We start from the raw sequence: 20,412 nt of genomic DNA, 5'->3' as shown, positions 1-20,412 counted from the left end.
TTCAAATGGCTAACCCATGTCACTTCTCAATGAAAGGCAAGGATTAGCACGGCATTTTGGTAGAAGTGCAAGTATGCCTGAGCAAAGAAGCTAAGACAATAAACTCCAGGAGATTTGCCCCATGGTTACCAAATAATGCTTAAGGAAACCCTGAAACATGCTATTTTTTAAAAAAAAATATTTATTTATTTGAAAGGAGTGTTACAGGGATGTAGAGGCAGAGGAAGAGAGAAAGAGGTCTTCCATCACCTGGTTCACTCCCCAAGTGGCTACAATGACCAGAGCTGGGCCGATCCAAAGTTAGGAGCCAGGAGCTTCTTCTGAGTCTCCCACGCAGGTGCAGGGGCCCAAGGACTTGAGCCATCTTCTACTGCTTTCCCAGGCCATAGTAGAGAACTGAATCGGAAGTGGAGCAGCTGGGACCCCAACCAGCACCCATATGGTTGTAGGCACTGCAGGCAGCGGCTTTAAACGCTAAGCCATAGCGCAGGCCCTGAAACATGCTGATTTAAACTAACCATCAGGCTGTTTCTTTTAAATGTCAATTACCTCTGATATATGATCTTTCCAAGAAACAATAATATACTAGGTAGCATTCATATTTGTATAAATCATTATATTATGTACTTTTTCATTTAAAAACACTCCACACTTGGATAACCTTAATACCCTGGTTCCCCTGACACAAGTAAGCATCAAAGGCAATATTGATGTACCTCAGGACTGCTGGTAAGAAACAGTATCCCAACAGAGTTGGGCTGGGTCTTTAAAATATGTAAAAAACTTCTCTGCTGCAGAAGACACCACCCACTTCAGAAAGTCACACCAAAACAGAAAATTGAAATAGTCAACATCTGTTACATTCTAAGATTTAGCCTAATGGTCACTCTTTTCAAGGAAGCCTTGTCAACACACATCTACTCCTTCCTCCCAATCTAGATAAAGTAGAATAAATATTAATTGTGTTTATTGAATCCTAACAAAATCTCAGGAGATAATGACTATTATTACTGATTCTATTACCTTGGAAACAAGTAGCACACAAAGAGCTTAAGTAATTGTCCCCGTCTTCCAACACTATCTGTAACAGGCCAGAGATTTGGTCTCAGGCAATCTGGCTTCAGATCAATGCTCACAAGTATGATGACACAAAAAACTTCAGTTTCAATTTTAAACTAAATATTTATCAAAGGAAACCAAAAATTTATACTCAGATTTAATAAAAAAGTGATACTTTAATTTTGTAATTTTTTTTTTATTAAACTTTTATTTAATGAATATAAATTTCCAAAGTATAGCTTGTGGGTTACAATGGCTTCCCCCCTCCCACAACTTCCCTCCCGCCCGCAACCCTCCCCCCTCCCGCTCCCCCTCCCCTTCCATTCATGTAAAGATTCATTTTCAATTCTCTTTGTATACAGAAGATCAATTTAGTATATATTAGGTAAAGGTTTCAACATTTTGCCCCCATAGCAACATCGAGTGAAAAAACTACCATTGGATTACTAATTATAACATTAAATAGCAATGTACAGCACATTAAAGACAGAGATCCCACATAATTTTTTTTTTTCAAAATAATTATGACCCTATCGGAATAAGACCAAAGTCAGCGAACTCTAAAGGCTTCCATAGCCCTGGCAACTCATGACTAGAGCCTAGGGAGATTACTGACGCCATGAACAGGAGTGTCAAATTGTTAAGTCAGCAACAGGAGTCACTGTGTACTTACACCCCATGCGGGATCTGTCCCTAATGTGTCGTCTAAAGCCAAGTGATGCTATGACTGGTACTGAAACAGTATTTTTATACTTTGCGTTTCTGTGTGGGCGCAGACTGATGAGGTCTTCGCTAATTATATACTGAAGTGATCTTCTGTATATAAAGAGAATTGGAAATGAAAAAAAAAAACAAACAAAAAACAACCTGGTGTTAAAATGGAAATGGCATAGAAAATTAATTTTGTAATTTGAATAATAACTCAATTAAATGTTAAGTGATTCTTCCCATCTTTTGAAAACTTAACATTAGCCCAGATTCAGCTATATAAAATCCCAGTGTGGCCACAAGTCATTACTCAGAAAAAAAGAGAAAGTAAGATCAGTGTAATGTTGTTGCCCATATTTGGCCCATAGCAGTCTCTAAAAAATAGAATTAAATTAATTTTAAATAAAAGAAAACCTAGTATGTTCAATAGTTCCATATGTAGCAAAAATTGTCATACACTGAGGAAAGGATTATTTAATCAAAATATACTATATGATAATATGTAGCAATTACAAAGGAAAAAATAAAATAGTCATGTCATATACCAAAACAAATTTCAGAAGAATTAAATATATTTTTTAAAAAATTCATGAAGCATGTGAGGCCAGCGCTGTGGCACAGCAAGTTAAAGCCCTGGCCTGAAGCACCAGCATCCCATATGGACACCAGCATTCCATATGGGCACCGATTCATGTCCCGTCTGCTCCACTTAGAATCCAGCTCTCTGCTATGGCCTGAGATAGCAGTAGAAGATGGCCTAAGTGCTTGGACCCCTGCACCCACATGGGAGATCCGGAAGAACCTCCTGGCTCCTGGCATCGGGTTGGTACAGCTCCAGCCATTGCGGCCATCTGGGGAGTGAACCAGTGGATGGAAGACCTCTCTCTCTGTCTCTTGCTCTCTCTGTAACTCTTTCAAGTAAATAAAATAAATCTCCATGAAGTATATGTAGAAGAAAATAAAGCAGTAGTTATTAAACCTCTGTAGGTTTTTTAACAATTCGAATTTAACAGACATCAAGAGAACATAATAGATTACTTTAACACATTGCTTTAACAGAGCATCAGAGTTTAATTCTATGTCACAGAGAAATTGAGCTTCCTGTGATCTTTTGCTGTGAGGTTTCCTTCCTTTACCTTCTTTCATATTGGTGACCATGTTTCTGTGTTTCTGTGTGTAAGACATCTTTAAGCATCTTTTGCAGGGCAGGATGAGTGGCAACAAATTCTTTCAGTTTCTGTTTGCTATGAAAAGTCTTAATTTCACCTTCATTCACAAATGAGAGCTTTGCAGGATATAATATTCTGGGCTGGCAGTTTTTCTCTCTTAGTACCTGGGCTATGTCTCCCCATTCCCTTCTAGCTTGTAGGATTTCTGATGAGAAGTCTGCTGTGAGTCTAATTGGAGATCCTCTAAGAGTAATCTGGCGTTTCTCTCTTGCATCTTTTAGAATCTTTCCTTTATGTTTCACTGTGGTGAGTTTGATTACAACGTGTCGTGGTGAGGATCTCTTTTGGTCATGTTTATTAGGGGTTCTATAAGCTTCTTGTACTAAGATGCCTCTGTCCTTCTCCAAACCTGGGAAATTTTCTGCTAGTATCTCACTGAAAATGCCTTCTAATCCTTTCTCCCTCTCCATGCCTTCAGGAACTCCTAGAACCCGAATGTTGGGTTTTTTAATAGTATCCTGTAGATTCCTGACAATATTTTTTAGATTTCTAATTTCTTCTTCTTTTCTTTGGTTTGCCTGTTTCCTTTCCTGTTCTCTGTCTTCTAAGTCTGATATTCTCTCTTCTGCTTCACCCATTCTGTTTTTAAGGCTCTCTAATGTGTTTGTCATTTGATCTATTGAATTCTTCATTTCATTATGATTTCTCGTCACTATCACAGTTTCTTGTTCTACTAGTTGTTTCATTTCATTTTGATTCCTCCTTAATATTTCATTTTCATGAGAGAGATTTTCTATCTTGTCCATTAAGGATTTCTGTAGTTCAAGAATTTGTTTTTGAGAACTTCTTAATGTTCTTATCAATTTTTTGAGATCTGCTTCTTGCATTGCTTCTATCTCATCATCTTCATAATCTTGCATTGGGGTGTCTTTTTCATTTGGGGGCATCATAGTGTCTTCCTTGTTCTTGTTACCTCGGTTTTTGTGTTTGTTGTATGGCATGTTGGAGATATTTGGTTTCTTCACTGTGGTGTTTTTTCTTGTTATACTATGGCTCTATATTAAGTGGATTGTCTGCTTTCGGTGGAGCCTTAGAGACTTGAGATGAGTGTGGAGTGAGAGCTGTGTTTGGTTCCTCAGGGTTGAGGGTGTGTCAAAAATGACACTCCCAGGTTAGGCGTGGTAAATCTCTCTTTTTCTTTTCTTTCTTTCTTTCTTTTTTTTTTTATTCAAAAGGGAAGTAATTCCGCACAGCTGAACGTAATTGGAGGTAGTTAGCAGGCGAATGATATACCCACAGGAGCCAGAGATCAGAAGCTCTTTCCCAAGGACCACACAGGGAATCTCTGCTGCCCTAGGTGTGGGCTCCAATTCTCCTGCAGTCTCCCACTGAATTGCCAAGTTAGATCCTAATCTCCTGTTATTTCACCCCTCCCCCCAGAGTCAGGTGTTTCTGCTAGGCTCAGGGCCAGTGCAGACCTGAGGTCGCCCTGCTTATGACGTATGTCCAAAATGGCACCTGCGCTTTGTCTTGCTCGCCTTTGAGGTGTGAGCGGAGAGAGAGAAACTCGTGTCCGTATCGGTCACTTTTTTTTTTCTCTCTCTCTCTTCTAGTTAGCCTGGTGAACTTTTCCCCACAGAGTTTCAAGCCTCGTTCCCTCTAGTCTCCTCTTTCCATTTGCCCGCTGGTGTCTCGGGCTATTGAGGTTCGGCTCACCTTGCGTTCCAGCGCTGGTGTGTTGAGTCTGCCGCTGGTGTTCCGAACTTGGGCTCCCACGCTCTCCACACAGGTCCACTGTGAATCACTAGTTCCGGAAGAGTTTCCTCTGCTGTTTCTTCCCCTACTCTTCCTTGACCCTGCAGTATCTCCACTTTTATGAACCTGTGTCTTGCCGAACTATCAGTGTGCTCCCTTCCTATTCTGCCATCTTCTGTTGGTTTTTAAAAGCAACAAGAAAGGAGGCCAGTGTTGTGGTACAGCAGACTAAGCCACTGCCTGGATGCCAGTTCTAGTCCAGGCTGCTCTGCTTCTGATCCAACTCCATGTTAATACTCCTGGGAAGGCAGCAGAGCATGGACTAAGTACTGGGCCCCTATCACCCTGTGAGAGACCCAGTTGGAGTTCTAAGCTCCTGGCTTCAGTCTGGCCCAGCCCCACCATCAGCTGTTGCAGCCATTTGGGGAGTAAACCATCAGATGGAAAATCTCTCTCTCTCTCTTTGTCTCTACTTTCTCTGACACTTTCTTTCAAGAAAAAAGCAACAAAATAGAGAAGACACCAACAAATAAATTTCTCTGCAAAACATATATATCCAAGCCACACAAGTAGCAGCAAATAACATGATCGCAACATTGTATGTTATTACCAGGAAAAACATTTTTAAAAGAAAGACAAGATTAATAAATAAATTCTTCTGCATAAATTGTGAAACCTATATATATAATATATATGAAGTTTCGAAAAGGCTAACAGTAGTTTCAGAGAAATATCATCAATGTGGCTGAATTAATGCTTTTATTTTATAAAAGACTAAGTTAAAAATTTAGGGAATTGGGGCCACCATTGTGAAGTAGTGGGTTAAGCCTCCACCTACAATTCCAGCATCGCATGTGGGCATGGATTCTGATCCCAGCTGCTCCACCTGGGAAAGCAGCAGAACATGACATAAGTGCTTGGACACCAGCACCCATATGGGAGCCTCAGAAGAAGCTCCAGGCTCCTGGCTTCAGCTTGGGCTGGGCCAAGCCATTGTGGCCCTCTGGGATGTCAACCAGCAGATAGAAGATCTCTACCTCCCCAAACCCCCAACCTTTCTCTCCTCTTCCTTCTGTAACTCTGCCTTTCAAACAAATAAAATAAAAATTAAATCTTTTTAAACAGATGTTAACACTTATAATCAGATAATTCACAAACAAGAAATACTATTTTAGGGGGCCAGCATTTTGGTGTAATGGGTAAAGTGTGCCACCTAAGCAACGACTTGGCACACTCCAAGTAATAAATGCAAATGAGCAAACAGTGCAGGAGTCATTGCATGTCTTGCAGACTTGCACACGAGAAAGATGGAAAGGACCCAAAGAGTGATGGGCACTTAAGAGTGCTAGATTCATGTAGTTGCTGTGGTTTACTTGTCTCCATTTGTCAAAGTTTCTGTAGTTATAACAGCTTTGTAATTCAAAAATAGAAAGACAAAATTGCTTGTGCTTATTTATTATTTTGTATTAGAAACATAGGATCTGATGATTTCTTTTTTCTTTTCCTATGCTAATGAATGTAGAATAGACCAGATTAGCCAGAAGACACAGTGCTTTATGTGGTAGGGTGTTTGTGTATCACTTAAGGAAAACATTCTTAGTGTTGTGTATTTTTGCCATTAGTAGCAATCTTGTGCTGCAGTTTTAACCTAAGTCATGATGTTCCTTTTGAGAAAAGCATTAGTGATGATTTGACTGATTGGATTAAAGAATGCTGAGATGTCCAAAAGTCTGATGAGGATAATAAAGGAATCAGATTTTTTTATGTATCATCAAAATATTATTGGTGGGTTTTTTTTTTTGTTCTTTTTTAAAGCCAACATTTTTCTTGATCTTCTTTCCTTGTGATTTACTCATGTTTACTCTTAATGATTCAGTAATTGTGACTGTCAGAGAAATCTTTTCAAACATATTTTAAATTGTAGGCAACTTAGCAACCATATATCTTCATTTGAAAATCATTTGAGTCAAGAAAAATAAGTGACAAAAAGTTTTCTTTTGTAAAAAGTATAATAAAGTAAACCTAGAAACTAAAATTACTCGGTTGTAGCTGATCTTTCCTCATTCCTGGTATGAAAAGTTTTGTTCAGAGATTTGTTTCTCATTAGAAACCAGATCTCCTGGCGTGTTACAGTCTCATTCTTTAGGAGTCTCTACTTTGAATTCCGCAGAAGGAGCACCTGGATATCACCCCTGTCATGATTCATTTGTGATCAGGTCATGAAGACTGACATTTGTAGTTGGCTCTCTTCAGATCCTGTGAGCATTCAAGCACACACACACACACACAACACACGTACACACAGTTATCTTGTCAACTTCCAGTACTCTTGAGCTTCTTGGTGCATTCCAGGTGTTTTTCTCTGACATAGGGCAGGGACCAGCAATTCGTGCTCCTTGATCTTCTTCATGCGCACATCCTACAGCACTAAGCTTTCTCAGGTGGAGGTGAGAAAGACATTGATGCCATTTTTGTGCCTATTATCTAGAAGAGTTTGTTGGTACAGTGGTTTCTGAGAATTATCACATACATGAGAACTAGATTCTCTGTTAGATTCTTTTCATAAGGATTATCATAGGCAAACATACTTAATAGATTGCATTTTTTTTTCTAAATGTATGTATGACTCAGGAAAACTAAAAGCTCATGATTATGAGTGCCATAGTATTGTGTTCAACTTAGGCCTTAAAATGTTTCCTTCAAGAGGCCAGCGCCGCGGCTCAACAGGCTAATCCTCTGCCTTGTGGCGCCGGCACACTGGGTTCTAGTCCCAGTCGGGGCACCGGATTCTGTCCCGGTTGCCCCTCTTCCAGACCAGCTCTCTGCTGTGGCCAGGGAGTGCAGAGGAGGATGGCCCAAGTCCTTGGGCCCTGCACCCCATGGGAGACCAGGAGAAGCACCTGGTTCCTGCCATCGGATCAGCGTGGTGCGCCGGCCGCAGCGCGCCGGCCACAGTGGCCATTGGAGGGTGAACCAACGGAAAAAGGAAGACCTTTCTCTCTGTCTCTCTCTCTCTCACTGTCCACTCTGCCTGTCAAAAAAAAAATGTTTCCTTCAAGTGACTAATCATGTGTAACCTACAGCCTCTTTTATTCTGGGATTTTTTTCCTTGCTTTAAAATTCTTTGGATTTAATGATAGGAAACCCTGGAATACCTTCTATGCATCAAGTGCTAGCCTATGTACTTTACATGAAGAAGAGCTCACTAGGGTATTTATTTATTTATAAATCCTGTTCTTATTCAAAACTTTTTAAAATGTTAAATTTAGATTATTCAAAAGAGTAGATCCTTCAAGCCATTCTTAAATATTTTATTTTCAAATCCATGTTTGATCAAACCTGGGAGACAGACAGCATGAGCGTCCCCTCTCCAACCTGTAGCAAAACTTCTCCATCTTGGTGATGAAAGACAGTCCATGTCTTTATATTTTATTTTTAATAAAATATTGACAGGAAAGGCTGGATCATTTAAAAATGTCAGGATACAGAATAGGAAAATACTCATGAGTAGAACCAACATGATGTGCAATGACAATTCTGAGCCTATTTGTAACACGATAGAGTTGTAATGCAGATACCGAAGATGACATAAAGATGCAACTTACAGTGATGGACTTCAACAGAAATTAGAATTACAAGCTGAATAAAAAGCAGAGCAAAAATGCTATAATCAGCTATAGTAACAGTGGAGGCAGGGAGCAAAGAAGAAGGTTTATTGATAACTGAAGAAATTCAGAACTCCAAACAAGAGTCTTTGAGCCACATTTTGACAGGGGAGCCACATTTCAGAGGAAGAAGATGTTCAGGAGGCCTCAGGGTAAACAGAGTGTACAGAAAACCGTAAGTGCTCCCAGTGTTTCTGGGCTTATGGAGCTGTGCATGCAGGTGAGGCTGCAAAGATGAAGTAAATCAAGATTGTAGTAAGTTGCTAATTTAAGCAAACCACCAGGGGCTTACTGACAGGAAGGAGGGTGATTGTTGTTTATTTACAAAGCTATATACGACTTTCTAAAAGAAACAGGGGTCACGGGAGTGACAAGTTAAATGGGAGTTTGGGTGGGAAAGGCTAGACGCAGAAGCGATTGACTAAAAATCTGTAGAAGTCGGTCTTCCGAAATAAGTTCCAAGTCCAGAAAGTAGGATAAATGGGAAGAGTGGGCAGGAGAGAAATGGGAGTGAGGAAATGACTGTTCTTGGTGATCAACTAGGGAGCAAACAAGAGAAGTCTGATCACAGGAAAGTCCCTAGCCTATGTGTCCATATGATTAGAACAGTTGTTATGACAAGGAATACAAGAGGGAATATAGGAAGTAGCTAAAAATATGAATCCAGAACTCAGCAAGTGAGCATTTTTAGGTCACAGCAGAACCTTGCAGAAGTAGCATCAGTGGACTCACAAGAATGATTATGGAAGGGCCAGGAACACTGTAACTAACTCTGGCCTGGACAAAGTCTGAGTGCGTGGCTCTGGTATGAGAGGAGGATAAGCTTGTACTTTTTGTTATTCTTCCATTTACACTCTCAATTTCCCTCCTTCCCTTATGCTCCATTGATAGTATTCTACAACATGCAGAATTAAAATATTGTTTCATGAAATATTGACTTTAATCTTCAGCAAAAAAGGAGAACAAAACAAATAAACAATAACAAAAAAACCCATCAGTGTGGCCATTGCATATTCCCAGACTTCTATTCATTGTTGAAATAGACTCCAATTCAGATTGTGAGCATCTGATATACTGCAGTGTTCCTGCCACACAGGCAGTCAGCAATCCCTCCCCAACTCCCGTAAGAGCACTTTACATTTTCTTCCCATCTTTCAGCTCATAAACATGTTTCTCTTCAGAACACACACCATATGCCATTGGAAAAGGGTTGTAAAGTTTTATAGATATATTTGAGAGTACTATAAGAGTATAATAAAGCAAAAATAATGCAAAAGAATGGGAATTATTGAACAATGGAATTAAAATATTAGGCACGGGTAACTCTAACCACATTCAGCTTCTGTTTGTTTGTGCAAGTCATAAAAAGCCAGAACTCTTATTTAGTTCAAAGATATGAAGCCTTTGAGTCAGGCTTTTTTGAAAAAAAAATAAGGAATCAACAATTTCTATAATTCATTGAAAGCTTATATGCCAGGCATCAGAAAATAAGAGCTAAAATATACTTATATTTCTGTTTTATCCAAAATACCATATATGATTCTTTGCTATTTTGAGGTAAGAAAATTTATTCTTTTTTGTACTTCCTTGGGATTTTTCTACAAATATTTCTTTCTCCAAAGGGAATTATTCATTCATTGAGTTGGAATTTATTTAGTGCCTGTGCCAGTGTCAATGAGAGTGGTTGAGGGAGTGGATTATGAAAACTAATACTTGATTCTGAGGAACATGTATTCTACCATGAACTAATACTCATTTATTCATTCACTCATTTATTAGGCATTTATTGAGTATCTAGTACTATGTACCTGATTCATGCAAGATCAGCAATTTATACAGGATTTATCATTGCAATATAAAATACTGTGGAGGGGGTAATGGCTAATGGCGTCTATTGATATACTTGTCACATAACCCAAGAAAATGTCTAAGGGGATCATCCATGAGTTGGGGTTTCAAAAATGAAACAACACAGAGGGCTATATGATGAGAAAATAGCTACAGAAGTTGGAAAGCAAGTGTCAAAGGTTTCCAAAGAACCAGGAAAATCTGGGTCAGGTAAATTGGTATTGGAAGGAGGCAAGTAAGAAACTACAGTAGGTGCTAGTCATCGGGATTTTGAACCTGATGTAAAGGCTTAATGTATTTGGGGAGCAAGGGGTTGAAAATGACCTTTCTAATAGTTATTAAGTTGAACTTCCTAGAGAAATCATTTAGGATGTCATAAAATAATAGGAAAAGGAACTTGGAATGGGAACAGAGATGTTTCTGCAGCCTCATAGTAAAAATGATTAGCAAAAGTGTGCAGGAAGATGAAGCAAAAATCTGTCAATGAAAGTCATACAATTACCCAGAAACTTTCTTATTTTAATTTGTTTATTTAAGGTAAACAAATTTCATGTATTTCATACATACAAATTTAGGAACATAGATATTTTCTACCCTGCACTCCTTCCTCTCCCACACTCACACCCTTCCTCCTCCTTCCTCTCTTATTCCCTCTCTCAATTTTTTTACAATGATCTACTTTCAGCTTACATTTTACTCATAAGATTAACTCTACGCTATGCAAAGATCCCAAAAACAGTAAGAATTAAAAAACACTGTTCCTCAACAGTGGAGACAAGGCTGTAAACGTAAACTTTAAAATAGTCCACTTTACCTACAAAAATCTGGCTCTGTAGTTTAACGTTCAAGACTCTCTACTACCCGGATCCAGGCTCCCTTCTTCAACATACCAACAGCATTTCTACTCTTTGTCATAAAATATTGAGTTGTAATTGGTCTTTTCTCAATGATTTATATATGCTTTCTCTTTTTCCTTCTTATCATTGTCATGGCTTGGAATTTCTTCTTTCTTTATGATATGAAGTCAGACTTGATGATAACATTCTCTGTGCTCTTTTTTCTATTAGACTCTAAGTGCCTAGTGGGTAACATCCAATATGGTTACTCTTGGAAATCTTTGTACAAGCTTTGACACAACAAAACTCAAAAATAGATGTTGAATGAGTGAGTGACCATTTGGACAAAGTAAAAAGGTAAAATTCCAAACATAAATTTTGAGATTCCCAAGGTGTTGTTCTAAGGGAATGGGAAAGAGCTGGAAAGAGGAAATCACATGTAGAAATCATATTAAATAAAAGATTAAAATACAAATATCCATATTTGAGCACCTCTATATGATAGGCAATATGTGAATAATACTATAAGACTTCATCCTTGTCCTTCAAGAAACTAAGCCTAGGGAAAAAAATCAGGGTGATGTAGTAAATGCTGTGAATTGATTCATTCAAGGTGTTATAAAAGTGAGTTAGCACTGAGTGCTTCTTAGATAAGGTGATGTCAAGGTGAGACCTAAGAAATACTAGATAGTCACCAGGTTAAAGAAAGAGGAAAGGTATGTGAGGTTGAGCCACAGCATGTCCATAGGCTGAGGTGCATGATATGTAGTGAAGCACTTGGCTACTACAAGAAATTTGATTTGGCAGGAGCTTGAATGTGAATAAGTGGAATAAATAATAAATAAATAAATAAATAAATAAATAAAACATTTATAAAGAAATGCTTAATATTTGTAGTTAATTAAGAAATTATTAGGATGGGGACATGTTTGTTAGATACTCACATTTACATCTTTTATTTATTTGAAAGGCAGGTAGGGGTTCTAGTCCCGGTCGGGGCGCCGGATTCTATCCCGGTTGCCCCTCTTCCAGGCCAGCTCTCTGCTGTGGCCCGGGAGTGCAGTGGAGGATGGCAAAAGTGCTTGGGCCCTGCACCCCATGGGAGACCAGGAGAAGCACCTGGCTCCTGCCTTCGGATCAGCACGGTGCGCCGGCCACGGCGGTCATTGAAGGGTGAACCAACTGCAAAAGGAAGACCTTTCTCTCTGTCTCTCTCACTATCCACTCTGCCTTTCAAAAAGAAAAAAAAAAGAAAAGAAAAGCAGGTAGACTGAAGGATAGAGAGGAAGAGAGAGAGAGAGAGAAAGAAAAGAAAGCAAGAGGGGCTAGCACTGTGGTGTGGCATGTAAAGTCACTGCTTGAAGTGCCTGCAACCCATATGGGCACCAGTTCTAGTCCTGGCTACTTCATTTCTGATCCAGCTCTCTGCTTTGGCTTTGGAAAGCAGTAGAAGATGGCCCCAGTCCTCAGGCCCCTGCACCCACGTGGGAAACCTGAAAGAGACTTCTGGCTTCAGATTGGCTCAGCTCCAGCCATTGTGACCATTTGGGGAGTGAACCAGTGGATGGACAACCTCTCTCTCTCTCTCTCTCTCTCTCTCTTTCTGCCTCTGCCTCTGCCTCTAACTCTGCCTTTCAAATAAAAAAAGAGGGAGGGAGGGAAGGAGGGAGAGAGACAGAGAAAGAGAGAGAGAGAGAGAAAGAAAAAAGGAAGGAAGGAAGGTAGGAAGAGAGAGAGAGGAGAAAAGAAAGAAGGAAGGAGGGAGAGAAAGAAAGACATCCATCTTCTATTATGCACTGGTTCACTCCCAAATTTCCAGGTGGAAAGTAGGAGCTGGGAACTCAATCTGGGTCTCTATAGCAGGGATGCAATTACTTGAGCCATCACTTCCTGCCTCTCAGAGTGCTCACTAGCATGAAGTTGGAATTGGAAGTGGAGCTGGAACTTGAATCCAGGCACACCAATATGGAATATAGTCATCCCAAGCTGTGTCTTAGCCACTGCACCAAACACCCACCCCTGATAATCATATTTAGGATTTCTACATAAATTTCTCAAATATTCATGTTAGAAATTAAACTCTAAAGAGCAGATCGACTAAATAATTAGGAAGCCTTGTACTCAAAGTGGAGAAAGGGCTCCTCTACTTCTCCAGCTATTTGTCATTTAAAGGCATCTACAAAATAGTCATTTGAAAAAAAAAATGGATCCATATAAAACAGAAGACATTGTCATATGCATTCAGTTTCCATTTACTAACAAATAGTACGGAAAAGGTGAGTCTTTTCAACTATTTCCTTGTTTCTGAAAACAGCAGGTCAGAAAGACAAGTCAAAGCCAAGGCTTGTTTTGCTAGGATTAAAGGCTTTCAACAAGACATTTATTCAGAAAAGTTTAATACATGTATTAAAACCCTAATATCTATAGGTAACTAAAAAGCGCTTGATGCTTGCCACTACTAATTATTGTAAAATCCAAGTGGTTTACTTCTTTTGCACTAGTTTGTTCTCAAAATTAAGGCTAAAAACACATTATAGAAGTTGCAATTTTACATGATTAATTTGTTGCCTCCACAATTCAGGGTAAACCTGGAGTCCTTCTTTCACATTCATTAGGAAAAGTACTCTTTAACTCCCCAGGTAAGAGCCCACAGATTTTTAGATTTTAGAGAGTATTAATGGACTCCTCCTTTAGTAGATAAAAAGAAGTGATTTTCTAAATTTGTAAAGCACCAGTTACTCAAAAAATCACTAATAAAATGTCAGCTGATGTGTTCTCAGTGTGGATACATAAACATCTAGGATGTGGATAGATAGGGTAGTTCATCAACAGCATAAAAATGATGCAAAAAAAAAAATGTAGTAGCATCTAACACGTCACAGTGGACTTCTTTCCAGAGAAATCAAACAGTTTGTCTCTAGTCTGTCCAAACAGCAAGAATAAATTCCAATGGACGATGACAGCTATATTCTATCCTCCTTGGTAGATACTGAAACATGTTGAAAGAAATAATATAAAACACAAAGTACAAATTATTATGCACAAAATGACCTATGGAATCTATGCTGGGAATAAATCTAGTCTTTTGGTTTTCTGGACTGTCCCTTAGGAGACAGCCTCTCTGTTTTTCAAATTACCCAGAAAAGTGGGGAACAGCATTGTGGCACAGCAGATTAAACCCTGCTTGCTACCCCAGAATCTGGTATCAGCATTGATTCAAGTCCTGTCTGCTTACTCTGTTTCCAGTCCAACTCCATTCTAGTCCACCTGATAACACAGCAGACGATGGTCAGTGCTTGGGACCCTGCCACACACATGGGAGACTTTAAAGAAGATTCTATCTCCTGGCTTCAGCCTGGACCAATATTGGCCATTATGGGAATATTTGGGGAGTATTCCAGCAGATGGAAGATCTTTCCCTTTGTCTCTACCTCACTATCTTTCTTTTGCTCTACCTTTCAAAATATACATGTCTTTAAAATAAAACTAAATTACCTCCAGAAGTTACTAAAGTTGTCATGTTAAAGCATTGTAACCTAGTGAACATGACTATTTACCTTTTCTATAACAAAATATTAAGAAATAAATAACCTAAAGTTAGGAAAATTACTTTATCAAGGATTAAAATCTGTCAAACTAATGACACAGTAATAATTTAAAGAAAAAAAAAAACAGAAATCTGTGCTATTTGGAACAGAGCAAGAGTGGAGGTGATTTACTTTGGTAAAGAGATAACAATAACATTCTTAATGAAATTCTCCTCTAGTTACTACAGATCAAGCATTGTTTATTCCAAACCATAAAATCAAAAATTAATCTGTGAGCTTCACATGGAAATTGAGAATATGAAAATACTTCTGCTAAAGGTGTTCAGTAAAGCAAAATCCAAGAAGAAGTGAAATGCAAAGCCTCCATCACAATTTAAAATGCAAGAATAGAACATCACAATGGCAAACCATATTTGGCAGGGGCCCAGATTCATTATTGCACATTGACCTGATTCACCCAGGCTGCTTCTCTATGCTGCAGGGCTCGGAACCTGCACAGTCCTCTGATAACTCAATAAAGGCATCCGCCTAAACACAGCAGCAGCTAAATAGGAAATAGGATACTTAGGGTGTTATAATGGAGCTCACAAAAACAAAAAACTTCAAAATTATACAGATATCAAGTAGAAAAATTAGAGAATGGCAAATAAGAGAATTAAAAGCAAAAGTCAGTATTGATATATGTTCGTGTGTATATGTTTATCCATATTTTCTTGGTTAATAAATGCTCTCACCATTTTCAAAGCATCAGGATTGTTGATTTTCTTACATACAAAGGACCAATAAAGAAAAATTTCATAAATAAGCTAGCATATGAATGTGATGCCAAGAAGCATATATATTTTTCCTCATATTTACTTTGTTTATCAGATTGAAAGTTAGAGAGTCCTCTGGGCTATTGAAGGTACTATATTTCAAACCCAACTCAGTTAAACTTTTACTGTTTTTCTTAAATTTATTTGATAGTACCAGTTTCAGAGGACAATAAATGACTAAATCTCCATGAGCCAGTGAAACCCAGCCTTAATATTAGAGGCAGAATTTATTAGAAAAAATAAATTTTGTCATAGGAAGTATGGTAAACTCTTTGGATGCATATCTTAGTATTGAATGACCTGCAGAACAAATACTCATCTTCTGTGTAAAAATGCCCACTTTTCAGAACTGCAATCAGAACCTACAGTGTTATTGTTAGTATCATAATTCTTGGTCTATGTTTCGTCAACTGAAAACTTAAGTTTTATCTTTAAATCTTAAATAATTGTGCCAGGCTCTGGCCAGATGGTCATTGACCTTTACTTTGAAAATAATAGAGGGTGGTATGACCTAACTAGATCCAAGCATAGAAGAAAAAGATCTGAGAGTATAGGCAACCTTATTAGTTTGACTAAGCAAAGCAGTGTATCTGAGGACTAAAAAGTCAATAAATGACATTAAAGAGTCACAATAATCATCCACTAGTCTCCTCTTCTTGGGTCAAGGCGCAGTTTAAGGGGCCAGCAATCTGGTGCAGCAGGTTAAGCTGCCGTCTGCAGTGCCGGCATCCCCGCTGCTCCACTTCTCATTCAGCTCCCTGCTAATGTGCCCGGGAAAGCAGTGGAAGATGGCCCCAGTACTTAGGCCCCCTGCACTCATGTGGGAGACCTGGATGAAGTTCCTGGCTCCTGGCTTCTGCCTGGCCCAGCCCTGGCCATTGTGGCCACTGGGGAATGAACCAGCATACAGAAGATTATTCGTCTCTCTGTAATTTTGACTACTAAATAAATCATTTTTTAAAATATATTAAGAAAGAAATATAAAGATAACAAAGAATATATATTAAGCCAGTTCATGGGTTAATTTTTTTTCTCAAATGGCAGCCAGAAGAACCAGCAGGCTCAGAGGTCCAGGACTCCAGACTTGACACAAAATTTTTTGCCAAGCAGCTAATTAATAATGCTTGTAATACTCAAGCCAAAATAAGTGTGTTACTGAACTGTACCCATCAAGATGTCCATTTAGGAGAGGCATTATCAGAGTTTGAAGAATTTTCACAAAGTTTTGATGCAGCTATGAAAAGTGAGGCACTGAGCAATTTGGATGTGATTCCACATGTACATAAAGTTTTACCAGACAGGAAATGTTTGAATGTGACACAAAGACATCAGCAAAAGAAGATGCTTTTCACTTTGTCAGTTATGTTCCTGTTAATGATTGACAGTATGAGTTAGATGGATTAAGAGAAGGACCAATTAAGGACACACAATCAGGATAACTGTATCAGTGCAGTGAGACCAGTTATAGAAAAAAGGATACAAAAGTGACTCAGCTAATCTCATTAACATAACATTCTGGTTTTAAAGCATTTTAAAAAAAATCTGTTATTATCTTAGCAATACGTATGGAACATCTAATTTTGATTGGATTCATGCATTCAGGATGTCTATTACAGAATAATAGGACAACTTATCTTCAGAGAAGTTCAACATGTTGATATCCATTCAGTTCCATATTTTGTATTGTTTGATACTTGCACAAATATTTACTAGAGTTTTAGTCTTGAGGGTTTGTCAATTATTAAATTACTTTTTTTTTCATTTTCAATTCTCTTTATATACAGAAGATCAGTTTAGCATATATTAAGTAAGATTTCAACAGTTTGCACCCACATAGAAACACAAAGTGAAAAATACTGTTTGAGTACTAGTTATAGCATTAAATCACAATGTACAGCACATTAAGGACAGAGATCCTACATGAGGAGTAAGTACAAGTGACTCCTGTTGTTGACTTAACAAATTGACACTCTTGTTTATGGCATCAGTAATCACCCTAGGCTCTTATCACGAGTTGCCAGGGCTATGGAAGCCTTTTGAGTTCACCAACTCTGATCATATTTAGACAAGGTCATAGTCAAAGTGGAAGTTCTCGCCTCCCTTCAGAGAAAGGTACCTCCTTCTTTGATGACCTGTTCTTTCCACTGGTATCTCACTTCCGGAGAACTTTCATTTAGGTTTTGTTTTTTTTTTTGTTTGTTTGTTTGTTTGTTTTTGCCAGAGTGTCTTGGCTTTCCATGCCTGAAATGCTCTCATGGGCTTTTCAGCTGGATCCGCATGCCTTAAGGGCTGATTCTGAGGCCAGAGTGCTGTTTAGGACGTCTGCCATTCTATGAGTCTGCTGTGTATCTCGCTTCCCATGTTGGATTGTTCTCTCCCTTTTTTATTCTATCCATTAGTATTTGCAGCCACTAGTCTTGTTTATGTGATCCCTTTTGTTCTAGTACTAATGGTTCAACTCTGTAATTAACACACAATTATTCTTAGGAGTTTAAATTTTAACTGAAAAATGATCCCTGTTAGGAATTTGGAAAACATTATGCTGAGTGAAATAAGCCAGTCCCAAAGGGACAAATATCATATGTTCTCCCTGATCAGTGACAACTAACCGAGCACCAAAAAGGAAACCTGTTAAAGTGAAATGAACACTATGAGAAACGGTGACTTGATCAGCCCTTGCCCTGACTGTTGATGAACAACTTAATACTTTATCCCTCTTAGTATTTTTTTTTGTTTGTTCTACTTAATACTTTTGGTTGAATACTGTAATCAATACACAGTTATTCTTAAGTGTTGAAATTTAACTGAAAAGTGATCGCTGTTAAATATTAGAGTGGGAATAAGAGAGGGAAGAGATGTGCAATTTGGAACATGCTCAAGCTGACTTGCCCCAAATGGTAGAGTTAGAAACATACCAGGGGATTCCAATTCAATCCCATCAAGGTGGCATGTACCAATGCCATTTCACTAGTCCAAGTGATCAATTTCTGTTCACAATTGATCATAATGATAGGACTAAATTTTTAATTTTGAGATAATTATACATTCGCATTCATTTTTAAGAAATAATACTGAGAGATCATGCGTGTTCCACCTTGCAATGGTAACATCTTATGAAACTGCAATACAATATCACCGCCAACATACGGATAATTACATGGTCAAGATAGAGCAAAATTCCATCACCTCAAGGATCCCTCAGGTTTCTTTCCTTCCCCCATTAATCCCTAGTTTCATAAATTTTAGTATTTAAAGAATATTAATGTGTAAAGATTATTAATGTGTTACACAATGCATTAACATTTTTAACTCAGCATAACTCTCTGGAAATTCACTTTGGCTGTTAGTGTATCAATAGTATTTTTTTATTGATGAATAATATTCTGTGGCATGGATTTTATGCCTTTGCACCCCACCCATTCAGAGATATATGCACTGTCATCCCTCTTTTTTTCTGTTTAGAATAAAACAGCAATAAACTTTTATATAGTTTTAAAAAAAAGCAAAGAAAAGAAAATTCAAGACAATCTCTTGGAGAAACCTTCCCTGATTCCCCAGAAAGGCACACTCTGTATCTTGCTGTAGACTTGAAACACACCTGCTAATTCCCTAGGTCATAGTCCACCTGTTGACCTCTGCCGTGATGTGTCTCCCTTGCAGTGTTTAGTACATGTGCTATAATGGTCCTCATTGAATTATTTCTCATAAAGCCTGCTGATCCAATAGCTGAAGCCTCATTTTAAACTCAGATCACCTAGATTTATCTCAGCCACACTCAAGAGCCAGAACCTGACTTTATTTACAAGCCCACACTGAGGCTAATTCCTTGCCCCTGTTTGGAGTTGGGCTCCCTCTCCTGTACCATGTTCAGATCTTGTCGAGATCATGAAGGTTTTATTTCCAAAAAAGAGAACAAGCGGTGGTTTTCTTTGCCAACAGAGTCATTATGTGAATCAGCGTGCAGTAGCCCCTTCACACAAGGTCTCCATTCTGGGGTAGCTCTACAGGTCCAACACTGCCATTCTGTACCCAAGGGGCCACTTGACAGAGTGACCTCCAGCAGTTCATTTGAAAACATCGTTATTGGAACACCCACAAGATCTAAAAAGCTATTCCCTACTCTGAAGATAATTTAATGAGCAAATAGGATGCTTATCTTTGGTGAGATAGAGATAGACAGTCAACAGATAGTATACTATAAAGTGAGATTGAAAGTCGTAACTGCTAAGGGTGAAGAAAGGCATGGAAGGGTAGACTAGGAGGAGTGGCAGGAAGCAGGGAAGATGGTTAGGAAAGATATCTCTAACAACGTGGTATTTGAACAGAAGAGTCCTGTTGAAAAACTAACAGTCCGCAGCCCTAAAATATTCTCCCCAAGCCTCCCACTGCACATCTCCACCATGGCCACTGATGCAGGGTGGTGTCCAGTTGCCCCCATACTTCTATGACAGCATTGTGCTCAGAGTTGGGTAAGCCTCCATCTGTGGCTTATTCACAGGTTTGGAAATACAGAGAGAAAAGAAAGAAACCAGTGTCATTGTATAGTGCCCCGACGGAAAGCACAATGTTTTGCATTACTTCCAACTCCCCCCACGAATTAATCATGATTAAATAGCCCTGGTTTACTAATTTGATCAGGCTTCACTGTCAAACATGCATTTCAGACACTTGGTATTCCATGGCAGTCGCATACCTCAAACATCTTTAGCAAAGCTAACAAACGATACTGGCCCTGGATTCTTTTTTCCCTAGAGACGCTGGCATCCTTCTCCAACTTGCTGAGCTCACGTTGCTTTCAAAAGAAGCTTTGCACTCACAAGAAAAACATGGAGAGCTTAGTATGTGACCCATGGTTTTTACAGCCATCCTACTATAATCAAAAAAAAAAAAAAAAAAAGGCAGCGGATGGTGGAGGGGGGCAGAAATTCAAAGCATTTTCACATTGACAGGAATTGGCTGTTTTGACAAGGGAAAGTCGTGCGATAGGATTTTTTTTTAGATAAATTAAC

The 20,412-nt window shown here is 38.7% G+C and overlaps 1 protein-coding gene and 1 pseudogene across 1 annotated transcript in view; both read left to right on the top strand.

Annotated features, from left to right (window-relative positions):
* LOC133760497 (ubiquitin carboxyl-terminal hydrolase isozyme L5-like) overlaps window positions 1–16,891 on the top strand; it is a 52,314-nt pseudogene extending 35,423 nt beyond the window's left edge.
* Window positions 1–20,412, top strand: part of DPYD (dihydropyrimidine dehydrogenase) — a 1,003,571-nt gene that overhangs the window by 929,231 nt on the left and 53,928 nt on the right. The gene's annotated exons all lie outside the window — the stretch shown is intronic.

Source organism: Lepus europaeus, chromosome 5 (genome assembly GCF_033115175.1).
Source record: "Lepus europaeus isolate LE1 chromosome 5, mLepTim1.pri, whole genome shotgun sequence".
Lineage (NCBI taxonomy): Eukaryota > Metazoa > Chordata > Mammalia > Lagomorpha > Leporidae > Lepus > Lepus europaeus.
Note: the sequence above shows the minus strand (reverse complement) of the source record. Positions and strands in the feature narration are given on the sequence as shown.